We start from the raw sequence: 9,478 nt of genomic DNA, 5'->3' as shown, positions 1-9,478 counted from the left end.
GTGCCTCATTAAATTTCGTGCAGAGGGGAGTGCCTCCTTCTCCTCACCCATCTAGCTCCAGGGTATGTTTTACCTTAAGCTCTATACTAATGATTATATAACAACAGGACCCGCTTCTCCTTAACAGGAAGGAACCTTCTGACCAATCTTGTTATCTTAAGACTCAAGCTGTGGGAGTGGGTCTGGTAAGACCTTTCTATTGTTAGTAACCAGTTGAAAAAGTATATAAAGCCCCACCCAAACTAGTGAGTGGGGCACTCTCTGCCCCCTTCTGGTGTCTATGTCAGAGGCTTTCTCTATTCCTTTTTTCACTGGAGAAGGCAATGGCACCCCACTCCAATACTCTTGCCTGGCAAATCCCATGGAAGTAGGAGCCTGGTAGGCTGCAATCCATGGGGTCACTAAGAGTCAGACACAACTGAGCGACTTCACTTTCACTTTTCACTTTCATGCATTGGAGAAGGAAATGGCAGCCCACTCCAGTGTTCTTGCCTGGAGAATCCCAGGGACGGGGGATCCTGGTGGGCTGCTGTCTATGGGGTCCTACAGAGTCGCCAACGACTGAAGCGACTTAGCAGCAGCAGCAGCAGCAGCAAGACTCTGCTACACAAAAGCTCTGAGCGATCAAGCCTTGTCTCTGGCCCTGGATTGAAATTCTCTCCTCGGAGGCCATGAATACATCCCTGACTGTAAATTATCAGCCCCGCCTCTGAGACAATAACTGGGAGGGGAGGCCCCTACTCCTCACTGGATGGGAACTTCCTCCTTCTAATCCCTTCTCCCTTCAGGCTACACTCAGTAACTGATGGAGGGGGTGCTAAGGAGAGAAAAGCCAGCTAGGCTTGCCCACCTCATTCCCTGGAGGCTTCTAAGTTTACAGCAGGACTTAGCCAAAGGAGGGGTAAAACCCTAAGTGTGAACTGTCATTGTTGTTCAGTCACTAAGCGTGTCTCACTCTTTGTGATCCCAGGGACTATACCATGCCAGGCTTTCCTGTCCTTCACTATCTCCTGGAGTTTGCTCAAACTCATGTCCGTTGAATCAGTGATGCCATCCAACCATCTCATCTTCTGTCGTCCCCTTCCCCTCCTACCTACAGTCTTTCCCAGCGTCAGAGTCTTTTCCAATGAGTTGACTCTTTGCATCCGGTGGCCAAAGTATTGGAGCTTCAGCTTCAGCATCAGTCCTTCCAATGAATAAATAAAAAGAAAAAGCCAGGATTTTTTTTTTTCTTTTCCTCTTTCTTTCTCTTCCCATGTCCATGAGAAACCTGGATATTTTACTTATTGAAAGGAGGCTCTGCTTGTGTCTCTATGTGAGCTTCCAGAAAGACCTCAAGCTCAGCTGTGGGGAGTAGGCTGCCTGGACAGCCTCTCACTGCTGAGCTGACAGGCTCCATCTCAGCCTTCTAGACTCTTCTCAGTGGTCCCATCAGGGACTAAGGCGGTGGCCAGGGACTTGATCATTTTCCACTCACCCCGACCACTTTAACAAGCAGTCTTTGCTGCTGCCGAGCTCCCAGTGGGGGTGGAGAGACCTTTCAGACCTCTTTCCTGGTCTGACCACTTTGCTTCCATCTCTTTCCCCTGCTCTCTCTGCTCCTGATCCATGGCCCCCTTGGTGTCCTCTAGCACCTCAGGGATGCTGTTATCTCAGTGCCTGGGACTCACTGTTCTCTGCGTGGCATTCTGTCCCCGAATGTCTGCGTGTTGACAGAATCATAAGTGTCCTTAGCCAGGCCCCTTTTCCAAGCTCTCTTTATAAAATGACAACTGTTCCTCCATCTACCCGCCCACTCCTGTACTTCCTGCTCAGCCCTGTTTACTTTGTTCCTCAACACATACATCTCTATTATGTTGATCATTTTTTCCATTAGAATATAAGCTTCATGAAGGCAAGAACTTGCTCATTTTGCTTCTGGGTTTTCCGGTTCCCGGAGTGGGGCCTGGGGCAGTATAAGTATCCAGTAAACACTAGAAGTACTGCAAAGTACCCAAAGTTCAGATGTTCAGGAACACTAAAATTGATTATTATAAGTTAAACTTTCCATCAGGTATTTGTTATTATGTAAACACTCTCATAAGCCCCAGTTCTTCATAAACTCTGTGTTTATGGAATCACTCAACATAAATACTTGTATTAAACACATGGCTTGTGTGCACACCAGGCGAGCCCACTTACCGCACCCGCCACGTGACTGCTCAGCCGTGGTTCTCCAGTCGGTAAGTAGTATTGTTTGCCTTGTATCTACAATCTCAGTTCAGAGTGTTTTCATTTCTCCATGGACACCAAATGTTCAAGTTGGCTCTAAAAACACTTTTGTTTATTTTCCTTCCAAATTAGTTAAACAACTGAGATGTTACAAGTTTTTCTTTCCTTCTCTTAGTTATCTAATTCTTTTCAAGAACATGACCCTCAAGGATAGTACACATAAAATATTGTTATAAAGACCATTGAATTGACTCATTAAATCACATTGGCATTTCATTCAGAGGGTTGAAAACACTGTTGAAGGACTGTTGTGGCAGAATTCTTATTCTGTGGGTTGAATTCATCTGTCATTCACATTCTGATTCTAAGCACACCAGAAAGTCATATAATAGTTTATATATTTTATATTAAATATATTATATATTACATGCCATATATACATATATATTTAGATATATTATTCTATATATCATATGATAGTTTAAAAAGTGTTTTATTATGGAAAGTGTCAAATATATATAAAGTGGACAAAATAGTATAAGGAATGCCACAGAGGATGATGATGGTTGGATGGCATCATTGACTCAATGGGCATGAGTTTGAGCAAACTCGGGAGATAGTGAAGGACAGGGAAGCCCGGCATGCTGCAGTCCATGGGGTCTCAAAGAGTCGGACACAACTGAGCAACTGAACAGCAACAACAATGTACTTGTCACCTAGCTTTCATAATTATCAACTCCAATTCCTATTTCAACATAATTGTCAACTCCATAATCCTATTTCATCCATACATTCATGTACTTTCTCTTCTCCAGATTATTTTGAAGAAAATTCTAAGCGTCACATTATTTGATATGTAAACACTTTAAAAGACAAGGCCTCTTATAAGATAATTTAAAACCTTTAAACAAATTTAATTCCTGAAGACCAAAGGGAAATTATTGATGATCAAATTTTAACATTGGGAAAATCACAGTTTTTCTGGATTTTTTTTGTTCATTATCTATATTAAGTTTCAAAAAAATTGGACAAGCATCATTTTGGACAAACCATGTAATGTCTGACTGGAAGTGTCTAAACAGGGGTAATAATCATGACTTCCTTCTATGAAAATAAAAACATAGAAGCATCAGAGAAATATTTAAACATCAGATTAGAATTTCTTTAATCTTCTGATTTTATCTTAGGATGAAAATATATCTTACATTCCCTATATGTATTCCTACTTCATTATGCACAGGCTTGAGAAAAGATGCGGTAAACGAAACAGCCACAACAAGCCTTCCTTGGCTTACTGCTGTTTACCTAGCTCTTACATATGCCATACGTGGCATGTAGTAGAGGCTCAGTAGATACCTATTGAAAGAATAAATTACTTTAGCAATGTAAGTTAAGGATTGCACGGCATAGTTGAAACTCTTTAATAAAAAGTCCAAACCACTGGAGGGTGGCAGTATTGCTAGGTCTAAGTGGGTGTCTACTCCAGCAAATGCCAGCCTAGACGCCTTCCTCTCTTTTTTCCTCCTTTCTCTTTGTTCTCTCCTCTTTTTTCTTCCAGCAATTTCATATGATCTAGCTCCTCATTTACATTGTCTTACTCTTTGAAATCTTTAATGTATTGCCTGACTTGGTATTTCACATTCATTTTCTTTTTTAAAAAAATTTTATTTCTTTATTTTTGACTGTGCCAGGTTTTTGTTGCTGATGAGAACTTTCCCTAGTTGTGGAGAGTGGGGGCTACCCTCTAGCTGCAGTGTGCAGGCTTCTCGTTGCAGTGGCTTCTCTTGTTGCAGAGCACAGGCTCAACAGTTGTAGTGCATGGGCTTAGCTGCTCTGTGGCACATGGGATCCTTCTGGACCAGGGATAGAATCCGTGCCTCCTGCATTGGCAGGCAGACTTCTCACCACTGAGCCACCAGAGAAGACCTTACATTCATTTTCTTATTTAAAAACAGTTGACAATAAAAAAGTTGAAAATAGAAATTGTCACCAGTTTCTTCCTATCAAAAGTGGAGGCAACAGTTTGGTATAATTTTCTCTCAGAATAATGAATTGGAAATCCATGAACTTGAGCTGGCTAGTTACTTTCCCTTCCTAACTGCTTATCCTGTGGACCTGGGCTTGTTTAGTTAGCCCCCACAGCTGAGTAAACCAATTCTCTTTCTGTATACACACATATCCTAAGAATATTCTATATACCTTCTCCTTTTTTCTTTTTTAATTTTTATTTCTTTGGCCGCCTCAGGTCTTAGTTGCTGCACTTGGGATATTTGCTGTGTCATGTGATTCCTTTCTTTGTGTCGCACAGACTCTCTAGTTGTGGCTCACGCGGCTTCAGTAGCTGCTCCGTGGCATGTGGCAGTTTAGTTTCCAACCAGGGATCAAACCCACATCCCCTGCATTGCAAGGCAGATTCTTAACCACTGAACCACCATGCAAGTCTCCTCTTCTCCTTTTCAACCTCTAACTATCCAATGACCTTCTGTAGTTAGCTCTAATATACCCTGTTCATACTGTTAAGTCTAAAAATAATGGAAATTTAGCCCAAGTGATTTAGTTGTCCCAATATCAGAATCTTCATAACTAATATTTTCTAGCAAATGGGATTTCTATTCATTCTTTAAATAATTCCCTTGCAGGCAGCAGTCTCACTTGTAAGATCCCCTCTTCTTTAATCTCCAGTCCTAACTGCTGCCAGTTGGGTTTTTCTAACATGCACTTGACCATGTCACCCTCTGGCTTAAAAAACCATCAGTGATTTTCCAGAACCCATTAAGCACAAGCAAGACCTCCTGACATGGTACATACATTCACTCTGTTTTTGTTTTAATCTCCCCATGTCACTGTTCATCTACTTTGCTTCTTGTGCCCTCATATCCCAGCTCTTGCACTTCTTAAAGTGTGCCTTCCCAGAGCCAAGGAAGTGATTCTTTGGAAGAAATTACCAGCTGCTAAAAGACACATTTGTGAGCCAAACTGCTGTCACTAAGGTAAAGATCAAAATAAACATCTTTCTGAGAAGTCTTTTACATTATCTACATAATCTTAATGAATCAAATAACTACGATGGTGTGCTCAGTCACCCAGAGCTAGATATTCTGGAGTGTGAAGTCAAGTGGGCCTTAAGAAGCACTGCTGTTAATAAAACTAGTGGATGTGATGGAATTCCAGTAGAACTATTCAAAACCCTAAAGGATGATGCCCACCAAGCTCCCCCATCCCTGGGATTCTCCAGGCAAGAACACTGGAGTGGGTTGCCATTTCCTTCTCCAATGCATGAAAGTGAAAAGTGAAAGTGAATTTGCTCAGTCATGTCCGACCCTCAGGGACCCCATGGACTGCAGCCTTCCCGGCTCCTCCATCCATGGGATTTTCCAGGCAAGAGTACTGGAGTGGGGTGCCATTGCCTTCTCCAAAAGGATGATGATATCAAAGTGTTGCACTCAATATGTCCACAAATCTGTAAGACCCAGCAGTGGCCACAGGACTAGTAAAGGTCAATCCTCATCCCAATCCCCAAGAAAGGTAGTACCAAAGAATGTGCTAATCATCAGACAATTGCACTCATCTCCCATGCTAGTAAGGTCACACTTATAATCTTGAATGCTAGGCTTCAGCATTATGTGAAGCAAGAACTTGTAGACATCAACTGGTTTTAGAAAAGGCAAAGGAACCATAGATCAAATTGCCAGCATTTGCTGGATCATAAAGAAAGCAAGGGAATTCCAAAAAAACACCTACCTCTGTTTCATTGACTAAGCTAAGGCCTTTGACTGTGTGGATCATGACAAACTTTGGAAAGCTCTTAAGGAGATGGGAATACCAGACCATCTTACCTGTCTCCTGAGAAACCTATATGTGGGTTAAGAAGCAACAGTTAAAACCCTGCATGGAACAATGATTGGTTCAGGACTGAGAAAGGAGTACAACAGGGCTGTCTGCTGTCACCCTGTTTGTTTAACCTAGACGCTGAGCACATTATGAGAAATGCCCAGCTGGACAAGTTACAAGCTGGAATCAAGACAGGAGGGAGAAACACCAATGATCTCACATATGCAGATGATACCACGCTAATGGCAGAAAGTGAAGAGGAACTAAAGAGCCTCTTGATGAGGGTGAAGGAGGAGAGTGAAAGAGCCAGCTTAAAACTAAATATTAAAAAAAACTAAGATCATGACATCTGGCCCCATTACTGCATGGCAAATGGGCAAAGGAGGAAGGAGAAAAGGTAGAAGCAGTGACAGATTTCCTCTTCTTGGGCTCCAAAATCACTGTGGATGGTGACTGCAGCCACAAAATCAGAAGATGATTGCTTCTTGGCAGGAAAGTGATGACAAACCTAGACAGTGTGTTGAAAAGCAGAGACATTACTCTGCTGACAAAGGTGTGTATAGTCAAGGCTATGGTGTTCCCCATGGTCAGATACAGTTGTGAGAGCTGGACCATAAAGAAGGCAGAACACCAAAGAATTGATGCCTTCAAGCTGTGGTGCTGGAGAAGACTCCTGAAAGTCCCTTGAATAGCAAGGAAGTCAAACCAGTCAATCTTAAGAACTGATGCTGAAACTGAAACTCCAGTATTTTGGTCACCTGATACGAACAGCTGACTCATTGGAAAAACCCCTGATGCTGGGAAAGACTGAGGGCAGAAGGAGAAGAAGGCTGAGAAAGAGATGGCTGGATGGCATCACCAATGCAATGAACATGAACTTGGGCAAAGTTAGGGAGATGGGTAGGCCAGGCCAGGGAGGCCTGGCGTGCTGCAGTCAATGGGGTCTCAAAGATTCAGACATGACTGGGTAACTGAACAGCAATAATAACAACATAAAATTTAAACATGGCCATTTAGACATCAACAAAATGTTTTATGTACCACAACTTTCTGCTAACTTTACCTCTCAAGAAGTTGTTACGTGCCATACTCTACACCTACTGATCATTCTTTTTACTGCAGCAGTTCCTCTTTCTTTCCACTTCCTCCATTGTCATTGGTGGCATTACTTTACCTTGGGTTTCCCTTCAACCACAGTGTTTCTTAGCCTCATCTCTAATCCTGGAGTCACTCTCTCACAGTAATTCTTTCCTTCACGTACAATACTTTGATCTGTTCTCTTGCTACACACCTGACTCAAGTCATGGCTCTTTAGGCCCCACTGTAGATTATTCAACCTTTTCTACAGTTCATTCCTCTAGATTCTCCCATAGGGATTAAGAATAATCTTTCTCATGCCTCTTTTTCATGACATTATCCCTCACTCAGAATTTTTTAATTTTTTATTTTGTATTGGGGTATAGCCAATTAACAAAAAATGTTGTGATAGTTTTAGATGGACAGTGAAGGGACTAAAACATACATATACATGTACCTATTCTCCTCCAAACTCCCCTCCCATCCAGGCTGCCACATAACATCGAGCTGAGTTCCATGTGCTACACAGTAGGTCCTCGGTTATCCATTTTAACTATAGCACCTCACTGAGAAATTTACCAACAGCTAACATTCAATCATTTCATGAATCTAAGTTGCTAACCTACTTCTTTAAATTAGAGATCATAACCATTAGTTTAAGGTTTATGCCAAACACCACTTCCATTGCAACCCTTTGCTTAACTCGACAGAGGTCTCAGTTCTAGCCAATCGGTTCCACTCATCCCACCCCATCACATGACACCCACTCCTGCAATACCAAGCTCTTTGCCCCCTTCCAAACTCCCCCTGGCTTCTCTTCTCCACCTGTCTGTCCTTTTCCTTCATCAAACATTTCTCATACACCATCTTTCTTATAAAGTTTTCCCAAGATACAGCCATTTCAGCAATCTCCTCACCACCTTGTGTCAATATGAACCATTTGTAGACATGAGAAATTGGCTCTGCTCAGTTTCAGAAAATCATGTATAATCACTGTGAGTTTAGTGGGGAAATAAGACAATTTCAATTCCCAAACACCTTTGACAGAATCAAACATGCAGACCAGAATGGCATTCCAGAAGCTTGTTCTTGAGACTCAGGTTCCAGTATAATAATAATGCACAGCACTAAACATAGGTCAAATTGTGTATATTAGATAATAAAAATGTTTATTTTTCTGTACTTTCTCTCTCCCTGTAGAGGATAAGGAATCTATACACTTTCCTTAAGTCCGTGTTCAGCTCCCTTCTGCTTTTGTCTAGGATGAGGTCTGCTGTTGAAGAGTTTATTTTCATTAGGGAGTTGAGTAGGTATATATACCTGGAGAGAGGAAAAGAGGGATTGATGGTGGGGTTCAGATTTACCAATAAATGAGACCAGGTAGCAAAAAGGAAATTCTACCATAATGCTTCCCCCAGCTCCCAAATCTCCAGGATTAAAACCCCGTGATTCACCGCTTTCTCCCAAGCATGCAACATCAAGAATACCACAAGGGTTAGGATGAAGCTGACCAGAATGCTGGCTCCCAAAAAGATTTTCACTTTTTGCATTTCAGGCCTTTGTTGTTAACTAAAGTTGGCAAGAAGTTTTGGAGTCATGGTTACCCCTCTGCACAGCTGTTCCTTATTTTTTTTATTACCAGCATAGATTCAATCACAAGAGAAAAAGGAAGTTTATTATTTCAAATAGTTTCTTTAAATCTGAAAAACCAGGAAATAAGCCTGCAGTCATAAAAACATATAAATTCAATCATAGCACCTCAGTCAGGAAAAACATCAGGCCTCATGAGCCAAGCAACCTTAGGCCCAGTCCCTGCTCAAACACCCCTACCAAACACTTCATCCTAACTACGATTTAAAACCAAACCAAGCTCAGTCACTTATTTGTCTCTGAGCACAAGAGTGGCATTGGGATGTAGAGGGTTTCAACTGAGAGCAAAAATCCCTTCTCACATCTGAACCCCAGCAAGATGGCTGCAGAAAATCTCAGTTTTCAGACAAATATTCTACTTGAAATAAAAAAGCAGGAAAATATTTTTGTTTCTAATAAAATTGCTTGATTTTAATAATAAAGCTCTATACTTAGATTTTTCTCCAATAATATGAGAATGTCAGGGTAACTGACTTCCATTTCCCTGATATTAATGTTCCTAATTCTAATTTCCAGGTCAAAGCATCAAGAGTGAGAGCACATGGAGAGGAATGTCTCGTGGTTGCCTGTCTCCATTAGTCCTCACTGGAACACCATCATGTATCCAGGTGGAAACACATCATCCATATGTATGATAGAAACAGTGAAGAGTCAAAACAGATCTCAAAATCTTCCACCGTACAAGCTCTAAGTATGTCACATGAAGTGA

This window comes from Bos mutus, chromosome 9, assembly GCF_027580195.1.
Source record: "Bos mutus isolate GX-2022 chromosome 9, NWIPB_WYAK_1.1, whole genome shotgun sequence".
NCBI lineage: Eukaryota > Metazoa > Chordata > Mammalia > Artiodactyla > Bovidae > Bos > Bos mutus.
The sequence above is the reverse complement of the archived record's forward strand: the minus strand, read 5'-3'. Positions refer to the sequence as shown.